General features: G+C 40.3%; 1 non-coding gene across 1 annotated transcript; it reads left to right on the top strand.

Moving 5' to 3' along the window:
- The first annotated feature begins 1,694 nt into the window (after positions 1-1,694).
- LOC130958262 (small nucleolar RNA R71) lies at positions 1,695-1,798 on the top strand. Its single transcript, XR_009077394.1, has one exon. It is a non-coding gene; the product is annotated as a small nucleolar RNA R71 (small nucleolar RNA).
- Positions 1,799-18,767: the final 16,969 nt, after the last annotated feature.

Genomic DNA, 18,767 nt, shown 5'->3' with positions numbered 1-18,767 from the left:
AGCCTCACAGATACTCAGAGCAATGTTGGAACCTCCCAACACCAAACTTAGAGTTTGAATGTGGGGGTTCAACACCAAACTTAGAGTTTGGTTGTGGCCTCCCAACACCAAACTTAGAGTTTGACTGTGGGGGCTCTGTTTGACTCTGATTTGAGAGAAGCTCTTCAGGCTTCTTCTCCATGGTGACAGAGGGATATCCTTGAGCCTTAAACACAAAGGATTCTTCATTCACTTGAATGATCAGTTCACCTCCATCAACATCAATCACAGCCTTTGCTGTGGCTAGGAAGGGTCTGCCAAGGATGATGGATTCATCCATGCACTTCCCAGTCTCTAGGACTATGAAATCAGTAGGGATGTAATGGTCCTCAATCTTCACCAAAACATCCTCTACAAGTCCATGAGCTTGTTTTCTTGAGTTGTCTGCCATCTCTAGTGAGATTCTTGCAGCTTGTACCTCAAAGATCCCTAGCTTCTCCATTACAGAGAGAGGCATGAGGTTTACACTTGACCCTAAGTCACACAGAGCCTTCTTGAAGGTCATGGTGCCTATGGTACAAGGTATTGAAAACTTCCCAGGATCTTGTCTCTTTTGAGGTAATTTCTGCCTAGACAAGTCATCCAGTTCTTTGGTGAGCAAAGGAGGTTCATCCTCCCAAGTCTCATTTCCAAATAACTTGTCATTTAGCTTCATGATTGCTCCAAGGTATTTAGCAACTTGCTCTTCAGTGACATACTCATCCTCTTCAGAGGAGGAATACTCATCAGAGCTCATGAAAGGCAGAAGTAAGTCCAATGGAATCTCTATGGTCTCATTTTGAGCCTCAGATTCCCATGGTTCCTCATTAGGGAACTCATTGGAGGTTGGTGCACGCCCATTGAGGTCTTCCTCAGTGGCGTTCACTTCCTCTCTTTCCTCTCCAAATTCGGCCATGTTGATGGCCTTGCACTCTCCTTTTGGATTTTCTTCTGTATTACTTGGGAGAGTACTAGGAGGGAGTTCAGTAACTTTCTTGCTCAGCTGTCCCACTTGTGCCTCCAAATTCTTAATGGAGGACCTTGTTTCAGTCATGAAACTTTGAGTGGTTTTGATTAGATCAGAGACCATGGTTGCTAAGTCAGAGGGGTTCTGCTTAGAATTCTCTGTCTGTTGCTGAGAAGATGATGGAAAAGATTTGCCATTGCTAAACCTGTTTCTTCCACCATTTTTGTTGAAACCTTGTTGAGGTTTCTCTTGATTCTTCCATGAGAAATTTGGGTGATTTCTCCATGAAGAATTATAGGTGTTTCCATAGGGTTCTCCTAGGTAATTCACCTCTTCCATTGAAGGGTTCTCAGGATCATAAGCTTCTTCTTCAGATGAAGCATCCTTAGTACTGCTTGGTGCATTTTGCATTCCAGACAGACTTTGAGAAATCAAATTGACTTGTTGAGTCAATATCTTGTTCTGAGCCAGAATGGCATTCAGAGTGTCAATCTCAAGAACTCCTTTCTTCTGATTAGTCCCATTGTTCACAGGATTCCTTTCAGAAGTGTACATGAATTGGTTATTTGCAACCATTTCAATGAGTTCTTGAGCCTCTGTAGGCGTCTTCTTCAGATGAAGAGATCCTCCAGCAGAGCTATCCAAAGACATCTTGGATAGTTCAGAGAGACCATCATAGAAAATACCTATGATGCTCCATTCAGAAAGCATGTCAGATGGACATTTTCTGATTAATTGTTTGTATCTTTCCCAAGCTTCATAGAGGGATTCTCCATCCTTCTGTCTGAAGGTTTGGACTTCCACTCTAAGCTTACTCAGTTTTTGAGGTGGAAAGAACTTTGCCAAGAAGGCATTGACTAGCTTTTCCCAAGAGTCCAGGCTTTCCTTAGGTTGAGAGTCCAACCATATTCTAGCTCTGTCTCTTACAGCAAAAGGGAATAGCATCAGTCTGTAGACCTCAGGGTCAACCCCATTAGTCTTGACTGTGTCACAGATTTGCAAGAATTCAGCTAAAAACTGATGAGGATCTTCCAATGGAAGTCCATGGAACTTGCAATTCTGTTGCATTAGAGAAACTAATTGAGGCTTAAGCTCAAAGTTGTTTGCTCCAATGGCAGGGATAGAGATGCTTCTCCCATAGAAGTCGGGAGTAGGTGTAGTAAAGTCACCCAGCACCTTCCTTGCATTGTTGGCATTGTTGTTGTTTTCGGCTGCCATGAGTCCTTCTTCTTTGAAAAATTCGGTCAGGTCCTCTACAGAGAGTTGTGCCTTAGCTTCTCTTAGCTTTCGCTTCAAGGTCCTTTCAGGTTCAGGGTCAGCTTCAACAAGAATGCCTTTGTCTTTGTTCCTGCTCATATGAAAGAGAAGAGAACAAGAAAATATGGAATCCTCTATGTCACAGCATAGAGATTCCTTAAAGTGTCAGAGGAACAGAAAAATAGAAAGAAGAGGTAGAGGAATTCGAACTTAATTAGTTAGAGTTCGAATTGTGCATTGAGAAGGAGTGGTACTCCATAAATAGAAGGATGTGGGAAGAGAGGAAGAAATTTTCGAAAATCAAGTGAAATATTTTGAAAACATTTTTTTTAAAAAAAAATTAATTAATTTTCGAAAATCAAGAGTGAGAAAGAGATCAAGAAATTTTTGAAAAAGATTTTTGAAATGAGAAATCAAAAAGATATGATTTGAAAACTATTTTGAAAAAGATGTGATTAAAAAGATATGATTGAAAAGTTATGGTTTTTTTAAAAAGATATATGATTTAAAAGATATGATTTTGAAAACAATTTTAAAAGGATTTGATTTTAAAAATTAATGACTTGCCTAACAAGAAAAGATATGATTCAAACATTAAACCTTTCTCAACAGAAAAGGCAACATACTTAAAATGTTCAATCAAATCATTAATTGTTAGTAAGTATCTTTGAAAAAGGAAAGAAATTGATTTTGAAAACATTTGATTGAAAAGATATGATTTGAAAAAGATTTGATTTTGAAAAACTTTGAAAACTTGAAAAAAATTGATTTTGAAAACAAAATCCTCCCCCTTGTGCCATCCTGGCGTTAAACACCCAGAATGGTATCCATTCTGGCGTTTAACTCCCAAAATGCTACCTTTTTGGGCGTTAAACGCCCAACCAGGTACCCTGGCTGGCGTTTAAACGCCAGTCTGTCCTTCTTCACTGGGCGTTTTGAACGCCCAGCTTTTTCTGTGTAATTCCTCTGTTGCATGTTCTGAATCTTCAGTTCCCTGTACTATTGACTTGAAAATAGAACCAAGATCAAATAAACAATGCATGCAAGACACCAAACTTAAGATTAGACACTAGACTCAAACAAGAAACATAAAATTTTTTTTGGTTTTTTTTATGATTTTTATTATTTTTTTGTGCTTTTTCGAAAATCATATGGAAATAGAAAATAAAGGTTTCAGAATTCTCAATTTGGATTCCAGGAATCATTGCAATGTTAGTCTAAGACTCCGGTCCAGGAATTAGACATGCCTTCACAGCCAGCCAAGCTTTCAAAGAAAGCTTCGGTCCAAAACACTAGACATGGCCAATGGCCAGCCAAGCCTTAGCAGATCATTGCTCCAATAGCAAGATTGATAGAAATCAACAAGCTCTTGTGATGATAAGTTGAAACCTCGGTCCAATAAGATTAGACATGGCTTCTCAGCCAGCCAGACTTCAACAGATCATCATGAAACACTAGAATTTATTCTTAAGAACTCTGAAGAAAAATACCTAATCTAAGCAACAAGATGAACCGTCAGTTGTCCATACACAAGAACAATCCCCGGCAACGGCGCCAAAAACTTGGTGCGCGAAATTGTGATTCACTACACAACTTTGCACAACAAACCAGCAAGTGCACTGGGTCGTCCAAGTAATACCTTACGTGAGTAAGGGTCGATCCCACGGAGATTGTTGGTATGAAGCAAGCTATGGTCACCTTGTAAATCTCAGTCAGGCAGACTCAAATGGGTATAGATGATGAATAAAGCATAAAGATAAAGATAGAGATACTTATGTATATCATTGGTGAGAGCTTCAGATAAGCGTATGAAGATGCCTTCCCTTCCGTCTCTCTGCTTTCCTACTGTCTTCATCCAATCCTTCTTACTCCTTTCCATGGCAAGCTTATGCAAGGGTTTCACCGTTGTCAGTGGCTACCTCCCATCCTCTCAGTGAAAATGTTCCTATGCTCTGTCACAGCATATGGCTAATCAGCTGTCGGTTCTCGGTCAGGCCGGAATAGAATCCAGCGATTCTTTTGCGTCTGTCACTAACGCCCCGCCTGCTAGGAGTTTGAAGCACGTCACAGTCATTCAATCATTGAATCCTACTCAGAATACCACAGACAAGGTTAGACCTTCCGGATTCTCTTGAATGCCGCCATCAGTTCTCGCCTATACCACGAAGACTCTGATCTCACAGAATGGCTGGCTCGTTTGTCAGGCGAGCACTCGGTTGTCAGGCGATCAACCATGCATCGTGTATCAGGAATCCAAGAGATAAATACTAGAGCCTCATATGCTTGTAGAACAAGAGTGGTTGTTAGTCACCTTGTTCATAGGTGAGAATGATGATGAGTGTCACGGATCATCACATTCATCAAGTTGAAGAACAAGTGATATCTTGGAAAAAGAACAAGCGGAATTGAATAGAAGAACAATAGTAATTGCATTAATACTCGAGGTACAGCAGAGCTCCACACCTTAATCTATGGTGTGTAGAAACTCCACCGTTGAAAATACATAAGAACAAGGTCTAGGCATGGCCGTGAGGCCAGCCTCCCAATAATCTGAGAACTAGAAGTCCAAAGATGATCTTGAGATCTAAAATGATCAAAAGATGAAAATACAATAGTAAAAGGTCCTACTTATAGGAAACTAGTAGCCTAAGGTGTACAAAGATGAGTAAATGACATAAAAATCCACTTCCGGGCCCACTTGGTGTGTGCTTTGGGCTGAGCAATGAAGCATTTTCGTGTAGAGACTCTTCTTGGAGTTAAACGCCAGCTTTTATGCCAGTTTGGGCGTTTAACTCCCATTTTGGTGCCAGTTCCGGCGTTTAACGCTGGAATTCCTGAGGGTGACTTTGAACGCCGGTTTGGGCCATCAAATCATGGGCAAAGTATGGACTATCATATATTGCTGGAAAGCCCAGGATGTCTACTTTCCAAAGCCGTTGAGAGCGCGCCAATTGGGCTTCTGTAGCTCCAGAAAATCCACTTTGAGTGCAGGGAGGTCAGAATCCAACAGCATCTGCAGTCCTTTTCAGTCTCTGGATCAGATTTTTGCTCAGGTCCCTCAATTTCAGCCAGAAAATACCTGAAATCACAGAAAAACACACAAACTCATAGTAAAGTCCGGAAAAGTGAATTTTAACTAAAAACTAATAAAAATATAATAAAAACTAAACTAAAACTACTAAAAACATACTAAAAACAATGCCAAAAAGGGTATAAATTTTCCGCTCATCAATTGATATAGCTCATTTGACTTTCCTTTACTACTAGTTAGAGGATGATTTCATGAGATTAATCCTTGCCAATTCTCATATTGTGGTTAGTGATTAGGATAGAGATCCTTGACCACCAACCCTTGCCAAGGCCTTTTTAGCCATTAGTTTACTTTCTTGCCATTTATCTTTCATGTTTCTTATCAAAACCCCAAAATAACTCATAACCAATAACAAGACACTTTATTGCACTTCCTAGGGAGAACGACCCGAGGTTTGAATACTTCGGTTTATAAATTTAGGGGTTTGTTACTTGTGACAAACAATCTTTTGTATGAAAGGGTTATTGTTGGTTTAGAAACTATACTTTACAACGAGAATTTATTAGTGAAATTCTAAACCGTCAAAAATCCAATCATCATGGCCTTCTGCGGATAAGATAAGTTAGTTATCTTATCTTATCTTTATCTTATCTTTAAGTGAGGTCATCTTTTAAGGGAACCGCCTTTATCTCTATGGGCTTGGGCTGCCCTTGGATTTGGGACGTGTTCTTCTATTTGGGTCCTTTGTTTGGGCTTTCCTGTGACTTGGCCGAGCTCTTTGAAAAGTGGTCGGGTTGTCCTGACTTGAAGAGGTCGGTCGCTTTGTCTGTAGAACATCCCGGGTCGGACAGCTTGACCCAGGGTATGAACAGTGCCCCTGCTTGAGCTCGGTTTTTCCTTTGGAGGTCGAGTCCTTGACTTCGGTCCTTCTTCAGTGAAGTCGAACTCAAGCATTTTGTCGATTCCTTTCTTTGTAGAGTCTTTTTTGAATGTAGAACGTTTTCCTCTAAAAGCGCGCGCTTTTGTATTAGCGCTTTTTTGGGAACGCAAGCGGTTTTAACATCCGCATTTAATTGGCATTAATTGCCCCATTCTCTCTTGGCTTTTATTTTGAATCTCTCAATCAAAAAACGGTTTCTCTTCTTTGCTCTTTTTCGTAACTTGTCCCTTTACTCTCTCATTTTCTGTTTCTTGCCCAGAGTTTGTATTTTCTTCTTTGCGACGTCTGTTCTGTGATGAGCGGATATTTTATACGCTTTTTGGGGGTAATTTCATGTAGATTTTAGTATGTTTTAATTAGTTTTTAATAGAATTTTATTAGTTTTTAAGCAAAAATCATATTTCTGGACTTTACTATGAGTGTGTGTATTTTTATGAAATTTCAGGTATTTTCTGGCTGGAATTGAGGAAGCTGAGCAGAAATCTGACTTAGGCTGAAAAAGGACTGCTGATGCTGTTGGATCCTGACCTCCCTGCACTCGAAATGGATTTTCTGGAGCTACAGGAGTCTAATTGGCGCGCTCTCAACGGCGTTAGAAAGTAGACATCCAGGACTTTCCAGCAATATATAATAGTCCATACTTTGCACGAAGATAGACGACGTAACTTGGCGTTGAACGCCAAGTTCATGCTGCTGCCTGGAGTTAAACGCCAGAAAAACGTCATGATCCGGAGTTGAACGCCCAAAACACGTCATAACTTGGAGTTCAACTCCAAGAAAAGCCTCTACTCGTGGATAGCTTTAGTCTCAGCCCCAGCACACACCAAGTGGGCCCCAGAAGTGGATTTCTGCACCAATTATCTTAGTTTATTCATATTCTGTAAACCTAGGTTACTAGTTTACTATTTAAACAACTTTTAGAGAATTATTTTGTACCTCATGACATTTTCAGATCTGAATTACATACTTTTTGACGGCATGAGTCTCTAAACTCCATTGTTGGGGGTGAGGAGCTCTGCAGCGTCTCGATGAATTAATACAATTCCCTTGTTTTCCATTCAAACACGCTTGTTCTTATCTAAGATGTTCATTCGCGCTTAATTATGGAGAAGGTGATGATCCGTGACACTCATCACCTTCCCCAATCCATGAACGTGTGCCTGACAACCACCTCCGTTCTACATCAGACTGAATGAGTATCTCTTAGTTTCATTACGCAGAATCTTCGTGGTATAAGCCGGATTGATGGCAGTATTCATGAGAATCCGAAAAGTCTAAACCTTGTCTATGGTATTCAGAGTAGGATTCTGGGATTGAATGACTGTGATGAGCTTCAAACTCCTGAAGGTTGGGCGTTAGTGACAGACGCAAAAGAATCAATGGATTCTATTCCAACCTGATTGAGAACCGACAGATGATTAGCCGTGCTGTGACAGAGCATAGGAACGTTTTCACTGAGAGGATGGGAGGTAGCCATTGACAACGGTGACACCCTACATAGAGCTTGCCATGGAAGGGACTTTTCGTGTGTTGAAGGATTTTAAGGAAGAGTTGAAGTTCGAAGGACAAAGCATCTCCAAAACTCCAACATATTTCTCATTACTGCACAACAAGTAACGCTGTTACTCTCTTTTATTTTTCTAATCAAATCTAGTAATTTCACTTATAATCCTATTGGCCTCCTGACTAAGATTAATAAAATAAATATAGCTTGCTTCAAACCAATAATCTCCGTGGGATCGACCCTTACTCACGTAAGGTATTACTTGGACGACCCAGTGCACTTGCTGGTTAGTTGTGCGGATTACAAATTCGTGCACCAAGTTTTTGGCGCCGTTGCCGGGGATTATTCGAGTTTGAACAACTAAAAGTTTATTTTATTTCTTAGATTAGGAATAATTTATTTTTATTTTTATTGTTATAGAGTCATTAAATCTTGATAGGATAGTTTCTTTTCAAAATTTTCTTTTCAAAATTTATTATTTTTCTTTTAATTAATTGCTAATTTTCGTGAGTTTAGTGTCTTGTTCTAAGTTTGGTGTCAATTGCATATCTCATATTTTTCTTTAAAATTTTCGACTTGTGTTCTTTGTTCTTCATTGATCTTCAAGTTGTTCTTGTTTATTTTTCTTGTTTGATCTTGAGTTTTTCTTGCTTTGTGTCTTTTCTTGTTTCACTTGTGTTCTTTTTAAAGCATTAATTGGAATATTTAGAACAAGTGTTACATTTATTCCCAATTGGCTAGAGTATTGGTTTATATTCTTGATAATTGGGTATACGCTTTGGAACCTTTTTCAAAAATAATTTTTCTTGATTTAATCTTGTGCCAAACTTTAAGTTTGGTGTTTTCTTGTTAATCTTTCATAATTTTCGAAAATTTTATTAAAGTTTTCTAAAAATTTTAAGTTTGGTGTTCTTCCTTTTGTTCTTGGTGTTCTTGTGAATCTTCAAGGTGTTCTTGAGTTTTTCTTGTGTCTTGATCTTAAAATTTTTAAGTTTGGTGTTCCTTGGTGTTTTCCCTCCAAAAATTTTTCGAAAATAAGGAGCAGTAGATCTAAAAATTTTAAGTCTTGTGTCTTTTGTGTGTTTTTCTCTTTCATCATAACATTCAAAAAAAAATAAATAAATAAATAAATATTTTTTATTTTCTAACTAATTTTGAACTATTTTTTTTCGAAAATTTTATATAAAAATTCAAATTTCAATTTCAAAATATTTCCACTTTCTTTTATTTATTTCGTTTTTATTTTATAAAAATTAATTTTTATAAAATAAATAATATCAACATATATACCATCTCTTTTATTCCAACATGGAACTAAGTGGGAATGAACAGTCCAAGAGGACTTTGGGGTCATATGCTAACCCCACTACTACTTCATATGGGAGTAGTATCTGTATACCCTCCATTGGAGTTAGTAGCTTTGAGTTGAATCCTCAGCTCATTATCATGGTGCAGCAAAACTGTCAGTATTCTGGTCTTCCACATGAAGAACCTACAGAGTTTCTGGCACAGTTCTTGCAAATTGCTGACACAGTACATGATAAGAAAGTGGATCAGGATGTCTACAGATTATTACTGTTTCCATTTGCTGTAAGAGATCAAGCTAAGAGGTGGTTAAATAACCAGCCTAAGAACAGCATAAAAACATGGAAGCAGCTGTCAGAAAAATTCCTGAACCACTATTTCCCTCCAAAACGGATGACACAGCTAAGGCTAAGCATCCAAGGCTTCAAACAAGGGGATAATGAATCTCTTTATAATGCCTGGGAGAGATACAGAGAGATGCTAAGAAAATGTCCCTCTGAAATGTTTTCAGAATGGGTGCAATTAGACATCTTCTACTATGGGCTTACAGAAAAAGCTCAGATTTCTCTAGACCACTCAGCTGGTGGATCTACACATATGAGAAAAACAATTGAAGAGGCTCAAGAGCTTATTGATACAGTTGCCAGAAATCAACATCTGTACCTAAGCAGTGAATCTTCCATGAAAGAAGAAGCTAAAACAATAACTGCAGAACTCAGTCCAGTGGATCAGGCTAATGAATTCAATCAGCAATTAGATTTTTTAACTCAACAGCTAGCCGAATTCAAGGAAATATTACAGGAAACAAGAATGGCTAACAGGAATATGGAAGTACAATTAAAGCAGACAGAAAAGCAACTGTCAAAACAAATAACAGAAGAATGCCAAGCAGTTCAATTAAGAAGTGGGAAAACATTAAATACCTCACTTCAAAGCAGCAGGAAACCAAGAAATGAACAGGTGGATACTCAAAATCCCTCTGAGGACAATCAGAGCCCAGAAAGGAATAAAGCTGGCGCTGAACGCCCAGACCATGCTCATTCCTGGCGTTCAACGCCAGAAACAAGCATGAATCTGGCGTTGAACGCCCAAAGGGAGCATGGTTCTGGCGTTCAAACGCCAGTGACAAACAAGGAAGTGGCGTCTAACGCCACTCCAGCTCCCACCACTGGCATTCAAATGCCAGTAGGGAATCAGTCACATACAAGTGCTGATAACAACCCTTCTAAAAAGGCTTCCCAACCCACTTCTGTAGGTAATAAACCTGCAGCAACTAAGGTTGAGGAATACAAAGCCAAAATGCCTTATCCTCAAAAACTCCGCCAAGCGGAACAGGATAAGCAATTTGCCCGCTTTGCAGACTATCTCAGAACTCTTGAAATAAAGATTCCGTTTGCAGAAGCACTTGAGCAAATACCCTCTTATGCTAAGTTCATGAAAGAGATCTTAAGTCATAAGAAGGATTGGAGGGAAACTGAAAAAGTTTACCTCACTGAAGAATGCAGTGCAGTCATTCTGAAAAGCTTACCTGAGAAGCTTAAAGATCCTGGGAGCTTTATGATACCATGCACATTAGAGGGCACTTGCACCAAGCAAGCTTTATGTGATATTGGGGTAAGTATCAATCTAATACCTGCATCTACTATCAGAAAGCTTGGTTTAACTGAAGAAATCAAACCAACCAGGATATGTCTTCAACTTGCTGATGGCTCCATTAAATACCCATCAGGTGTGATTGAGGACATGATTGTCAAGGTTGGGCCATTTGCCTTTCCTACTGACTTTGTGGTGCTGGAAATGGAGGAGCACAAGAGTGCAACTCTCATTCTAGGAAGACCTTTCCTAGCAACTGGCCGAACCCTCATTGACGTCCAAAAAGGGGAAGTAACCCTGAGAGTCAATGAGGAGGAGTTCAAATTGAATGTTGTCAAAGCCATGCAACATCCAGACACCCCAAATGACTGCATGAGTGTTGATATTATTGACTCTCTGATAAGAGAGGTCAATATGGCTGAGAGTCCCGAATCAGAGCTAGAGGACATCTTTAAAGACGTCCAGCCTGATCTGGAGGAGTCAGAGAAAATAATAGAACCTCTGAAAATCCCTCAGGAAGAGGAGAAACCTCCTAAACCCGAGCTCAAACCATTACCACCTTCCCTAAAATATGCATTCTTGGGAGAAGGTGATACCTTTCCTGTAATCATAAGCTCTACCTTAGAGCCACAGGAAGAGGAAGCACTAATTCAAGTGCTAAGGACACACAAGACAGCTCTTGGGTGGTCCATCAGTGATCTTAAGGGCATTAGCCCAGCTAGATGCATGCACAAGATCTTACTGGAGGGTGACGCCAAGCCAGTGGTTCAACCACAAAGGCGGCTGAACCCAGCCATGAAGGAAGTAGTGCAGAAAGAGGTCACTAAATTACTAGAGGCTAGGATTATTTATCCTATTTCTGACAGCCCCTGGGTGAGCCCTGTCCAAGTCGTCCCTAAGAAAGGTGGCATGACAGTGGTTCATAATGAAAAAAATGAACTGGTTCCTACAAGAACAGTTACTGGGTGGCGCATGTGTATTGATTACAGAAGGCTCAATACAGCTACCAGAAAGGATCATTTTCCTTTACCATTCATAGACCAGATGCTAGAAAGACTAGCAGGTCATGAATACTACTGCTTCTTGGATGGATATTCAGGCTATAATCAAATTGCAGTAGATCCCCAGGATCAGGAGAAAACGGCATTCACATGCCCATCTGGAGTATTTGCATACAGAAGGATGCCATTTGGGCTATGCAATGCACCTGCAACCTTTCAGAGGTGCATGCTTTCAATTTTCTTTGATATGGTGGAAAAATTTCTGGAAGTCTTCATGGATGACTTTTCAGTGTTTGGAGACTCATTCAGCTCCTGCCTTAACCATTTAGCACTTGTTCTAAAGAGATGCCAAGAGACCAACCTGGTTTTAAACTGGGAAAAGTGTCACTTTATGGTGACTGAAGGAATTGTCCTTGGGCACAAAATCTCGAACAAGGGAATAGAGGTGGATCAAGCTAAAGTTGAAGTAATTGAAAAATTACCACCACCCACCAATGTTAAGGCAATCAGAAGCTTTCTGGGGCATGCAGGATTCTATAGGAGGTTCATAAGGATTTTTCAAAAATCGCCAAACCTCTAAGCAACCTGCTAGCTGCTGACACGCCATTTATCTTTGATAAAGAGTGTCTGCAGGCATTTGAGACCCTGAAAGCTAAATTGGTCTCAGCACCAATCATCTCTGCACCAAACTGGGCATTGCCATTTGAATTAATGTGTGATGCCAGTGACCATGCCATTGGTGCAGTGTTGGGACAAAGGCATGACAAGCTTCTGCACGTCATTTACTATGCCAGCCGTGTTTTAAATGATGCACAGAAAAATTACACAACCACAGAAAAAGAGCTACTTGCAGTGGTTTACGCCATTGACAAATTCAGATCCTATTTAGTAGGATCAAAAGTGATTGTGTATACAGATCATGCGGCTCTTAAATATCTACTCACAAAGCAGGATTCAAAACCCAGACTTATAAGATGGGTGCTGCTCCTGCAGGAGTTTGATATAGAAATAAGAGACAGAAGAGGAACAGAGAATCAGGTAGCAGACCACCTGTCCCGAATAGAACCAGTGGAAGGGGCGTCCCTCCCTCTCACTGAAATCTCTGAAACCTTTCCGGATGAGCAACTCTTTGCCATCCAGGAAGTGCCATGGTTTGCAGACATTGCAAACTACAAGGCAGTGAGATTTATACCCAAAGAGTACAGTAGACAGCAAATAAAGAAGCTGATCACGGATGCAAAGTATTATCTTTGGGATGAGCCATATCTCTTTAAGAGATGTGCAGATGGAGTAATCCGTAGATGTGTGCCTAAGGAAGAAGCACAGAAGATCCTATGGCACTGCCATGGATCATAGTATGGAGGACATTTTGGAAGTGAGCGAACAGCCACAAGAGTCCTCCAAAGTGGCTTCTACTGGCCTACTCTCTATAAAGACTCCCAAGTGTATGTACTTAATTGTGACAGTTGCCAAAGATCTGGCAATCTACCTCACGGTTACGCCATGCCTCAGCAAGGGATCTTGGAGATTGAGTTGTTTGATGTATGGGGTATTGACTTCATGGGACCCTTCCCACCATCATACTCAAACACTTATATTCTGGTGGCAATGGATTATGTATCCAAGTGGGTGGAGGCTATTGCAACACCCACCAATGACACTAAAACAGTGTTAAAATTCCTCCAGAAACACATCTTCAGCAGATTTGGTATCCCTAGAGTGTTAATTAGTGATGGGGGCACTCATTTCTGCAATAAACAGTTTTATGCTGCTCTGGTTCGTTATGGAGTTAGTGATGAGCGGATAATTTATACGCTTTTTGGCATCGTTTTTAGTATGTTTTGAGTACCTTTTAGTTAGTTTTTATTATATTTTTATTAGTTTTTAGTTAAAATTCACTTTTCTGGACTTTACTATGAGTTTGTGTGTTTTTCTGTGATTTCAGGTATTTTCTGGCTGAAATTGAAGGTTCTGAGCAAAAATCTGATCCAGAGACTGAAAAGGACTGCAGATGCTGTTGGATTCTGACCTCACTGCACTCGAAGTGGATTTTCTGGAGTTACAGAAGCCCAATTGGCGCGCTCTCAACGGCATTGGAAAGTAGACATCCTGGGCTTTCCAGCAATATATGATAGTTCATACTTTGCCCAAGATTTGATGGCCCAAACCGGCGTAGCAAATCAGCATCAGAAATTCCAGCGTTAAACGCCGGAACTGGCATAAAACTTGGAGTTAAACGCCCAAACTGGCATGAAAGCTGGCGTTTAACTCCAGAAAAGGTCTCTACACGAAATTACTTCATTGCTCAGCCCAAGCACACACCAAGTGGGCCCGGAAGTGGATTTTTCTGTCATTTACTCATTTCTGTAAACCTTAGGATATTAGTTTACTATTTATAGGACCTTTTGACATTGTATCCGTACCTTATGACCTCATGACATTTTTTACACGTTTCTTGTGTACCTTCCACAGCATGAGTCTCTAAACCCCATGGTTGGGGGTGAGGAGCTCTGCTGTGTCTTGATGGATTAATGCAATTACTGCTGTTTCTTATTCAATCATGCTTGCTTCTATTCTAAGATACTACTTGTTCTTAACCCGGATGAATGTGATGATCCGTGACACTCATCATCATTCTCAACTATGAACGTGTGCTTGACACCACCTCCGTTCTATTTTAGATTAAGTAGATATCTCTTGGGTTCTTTAATCGGAATCTTCGTGGTATAAGCTAGAACTGATGGCGGCATTCAAGAGAATCCGGAAGGTCTAAACCTTGTCTGTGGTATTCTGAGTAGGATTCAATGACTGGATGACTGTGACGTGCTTCAAACTCCTGAAGGCGGGGCGTTAGTGACAGACGCAAAAGAATCACTGGATTCTATTCCGGCCTGATTGAGAACCGACAGATGATTAGCCTATGGTGTGACAGAGCATCAGGGACGTATTTTCACTGAGAGGATGGGAGGTAGCCATTGACAACGGTGAAACCCTACATACAGCTTGCCATGGAAGGAGTCTTGCGTGTTTGATGAAGATGACAGTAGGAAAGCAGAGATTCGGAAGATGGAGCATCTCCAAAGCCCCAGCCTATTCTCCATTACTGCAAAACAAGTACCTTTCTCATGTTCTTTTGCTTTTTACAATCAATCCTGATAATTTCTGATATCCTGACTAAGATTTACAAGGTAACCATAGCTTGCTTCAAGCCGACAATCTCCGTGGGATCGACCCTTGCTCACGCAAGGTATTACTTGGACGACCCAGTGCACTTGCTGGTTAGTTGTGCGGGATTGCAAAAGTGTTATTGCAATTTCGTGCACCAAGTTTTTGGCGCCGTTGCCGGGGATTGTTCGAGTTTGGACAACTGACGGCTTATCTTGTTGCTTAGATTAGGACTGTTTTATTTTTGTTGGTTTAGAGTCTTTTTAGTTGAGTCTAGTTTCATATTCTAAGTTTGGTGTCAATTGCATGCTTTTGTCTTTCTTTTAAAATTTTCGAAATTGCATGTTCTTAGTCCCTTTTTTATTCATAAAAATTCTAAGTTTGGTGTCTTCTTTGTGTTTTTCCTTTAAAATTTTCGAAAATTAGTGTTTGATTTTCTAAAAATTTTAAGTTTGGTGTCTTTTTGTTGTTTTTCTCTTTCCTCTTTTTAAAAATCAAATCTTTTTCATAAAAACTTTTCAATCGTATCTTTTTAATTGCTGTTTTCAAAATCTTTTTAATTAACTAATTGATTCAGTTCTCAATTTGCTTTGATCTTATTTTTCTTTTTGATTTTCGAATTTTTTTTGTTTTATTTTTCTTTTTGTTTTATTTTCTTTTTATTTTTTCGGTTATTTAAAAAAAAAAACAACAACAAAATTTATCTCTTTGCAATCATTATCATTTCCCTTTTGTCCATTATGGACTCAAGTGGAATTAATCAGTCCAAGAGGACTCTGGGGTCATATGCTAACCCCATTACAGCTGCATATGGGAGTAGCATCTGTATACCTCCCATCAAAGCAAGCAGCTTTGAGCTAAACCCTCAACTCATTATCATAGTGCAGCAAAATTGCCAGTATTCCGGTCTTCCACAGGAAGAACCTACTGAGTTTCTGGCACAGTTCTTACAAATTGCTGACACAGTACATGATAAAGAGGTAGATCAGGATGTCTACAGACTATTACTGTTCCATTTGCTGTAAAAGATCAAGCTAAAAGGTGGTTGAATAACCAACCTACAGCAAGCATAAAGACATGGAAACAGTTATCAGACAAATTCCTGAATCATTTCTACCCTCCAAAGAGGATGACACAGCTAAGGCTGGACATCCAAGGCTTAAACAAGAGGATAATGAATCCCTTTATAATGCCTGGGAGAGGTATAGAGGATGCTTAGAAAATGCCCCTGAAATGTTTTCAGAGTGGGTACAGTTAGACATCTTCTACTATGGGCTCACAGAAAAAGCTCAGATGTCTTTGGACCACTCAGCTGGTGGATCTATCCACATGAGGAACAATTGAAGAAGCTCAAGAGCTTATAGACACTGTTGCTAGAAACCAATACTTATATTCTAGCAATGAGTTCGTTCCAAAAGAGGAGGTCATGGCATTAGTCACTGATCCTAATCCTCAAGAACAGATGAATGAGCTTAATCAACAATTGCTCCTGATGACAGAACAGTTAGAGAATTTAAAGAAATGCTCCATGATAATAAAGTTGCTAACAAGACATAGAACTGCAGTTGAATCAAGCAAAACAGCAAATATCTAAACAGATAACAGAAGGATGTCAAGCAGTTCAACTAAGGAGTGGGAAACACTGAACACCACTGCTCAAAGGAGTAAGAAGCCAAACAAAGAACAATTGACAGAGGATAACCAAACCACTGTTTCAAAATCCCTCTGAGGACAATAAGAGCCCAGAGAGGATATTATTGGCGTTTCAAACGCCAGAAAGGGAAGGAAAGTTGTGTTAAACGCCCATTCCTTGCCCAGTTCTGGCGTTCAAACGCCAGAAAGGGGGAGAAGTTGGCGTTTAACGCCCAATCTTCACCCATTCCTGGCGTTCAAACGCCCAAGGAGGGTCAGGCACCTGAGAGTGCTGATAATTATCCCTCTAACAAGGCTTCTTCAACCCTTCTGTAAGGAATAAACCTGCAGCATCTAAGGTTGAGGAATATCAAGCCAAGATGCCTTATCCTCAGAACTCCGCAAAGCGGAACAGGATAAGCAATTTGCCCGCTTTGCAGACTATCTAAGGACTCTTGAAATAAAGATTCCGTTTGCAGAGGCACTTGAGCAAAACCTTCTTATGCTAAGTTCATGAAGAGGTCTTAAGTCATAAGAAGGATTGGAGAGAAACTGAAAAAGTTTCTCACTGAAGAATGCAGTGCAGTCATACTAAAAAGCTTACCAGAAAAGCTTCAAGATCCTGGAAGCTTTATAATACATGCACATTAGAAGGCGCTTGCCAAGACAGCCCTATGTGATCTTGGAGCAAGCATCAATCTAATACCTGCATCCACTATCAGAAAGCTGGGTTGGCTGGAGAAGTCAAACCAACCAGGATATGCCTCCAACTTGCTGATGGCTCCATTAAACACCCATCAGGCATAATAGAGGACATGATTGTCAAGGTTGGGCATTTGCCTTTCCACTGACTTTGTGGTGCTGGAAATGGAGGAGCACAAAAGTGCAACTCTCATTCTAGGAAGACCATTCCTAGCAACTGGACGAACTCTCATTGATGTACAAAAAGGGAAGTAACCCTGAGAGTCAATGAGGATGAGTTCAAGTTGAATGCTGTGAAAGCAATGCAGCATCCAGACACACCAGATGACTGCATGGGCGCTGACATATTGACTCTCTGGTAGAAGAGATCAATATGACTGAAAGCCTAGAATCAGAGCTTGAGGACATCTTCAAAGATGCTCAACCTGATCAAGAAGAACTAGAGGAAGTAAAGGAATTTTCAAAAATTCCTCAGGAGGAGGATAAACCTCCCAAACCTGAACTCAAACCTCTACCACCATCTCTGAAATATGCATTTCTAGGAGAGGGTGACACTTTTCAGTGATTATAAGCTCTGCTTTAGATCCACAGGAAGAGGAAGCACTGATTCAAGTGCTAAGGACGCACAAGACAGCTCTTGGGTGGTCCATAAGTGATCTTAAGGGCATTAGCCCAGCTAGATGCATGCACAAGATCCTATTGGAGGATATGCCAAACCAGTGGTCCAACCACAGAGGCGGCTAAATCCAGCCATGAAGGAGGTGGTGCAGAAAGAGTCACTAAATTACTAGAGGCTGGGGATTATTTATCCTATTTCTGATAGCCCCTGGGTGAGCCCTGTCCAAGTTGTTCCCAAAAGGGAGGCATGACAGTGGTTCATAATGAAAAAAATGAACTGGTTCCTACAAGGACAGTCACAGGGTGGCGTATGTGTATTGACTACAGAAGGCTCAATACAGCCACCAGAAAGGATCATTTTCCTTTACCATTCATAGACCAAATGCTAGAAAGACTAGCTGGTTATGACTATTACTGCTTTTTGGATGGCTACTCAGGCTACACCAATTGCAGTAGATCCCCAGGACCAGAGAAAACAGCATTTACCTGCCCTTCTGGCGTGTTTGCCTATAGGAGAATGCCTTTTGGTCTGTGCAATGCACCTGCAACCTTTCAGAGGTGCATGCTCTCTATCTTCTCAGATATGGTAGAGAAATTTTTGGAAGTCTCATGGATGACTTTTCAGTATATGGAGACTCATTCAGCTCCTGTCTTAACCCCTATCACTTGTCCTGAAAAGATGCCAAGAGACTAACCTGGTTTTAAACTGGGAGAAATGTCACTTTATGGTGACTGAAGGAATTGTCCTTGGGCACAAAATTTCAAGCAGGGGAATAGAGGTGGATAAGGCAAAGGTAGAGGTAATTGAAAAATTACCACCACCTGCCAATGTTAAGGCAATCAGAAGCTTTCTGGGGCATGCAGGATTTTACAGAAGGTTTATCAAGGATTTTTCGAAAATTGCAAAACCTTTGAGTAACCTGTTAGCTGCTGACACACCATTTGTGTTTGACACAGTGTCTGCAGGCATTTGAGACCCTGAAAGCTAAGCTGGTCACAGCACCAGTTATCTCTGCACCAGATTGGACATTGCC

Source organism: Arachis stenosperma, chromosome 10 (genome assembly GCF_014773155.1).
Source record: "Arachis stenosperma cultivar V10309 chromosome 10, arast.V10309.gnm1.PFL2, whole genome shotgun sequence".
Classification (NCBI taxonomy): Eukaryota; Viridiplantae; Streptophyta; class Magnoliopsida; order Fabales; family Fabaceae; genus Arachis; species Arachis stenosperma.
Note: the sequence above shows the minus strand (reverse complement) of the source record. Positions and strands in the feature narration are given on the sequence as shown.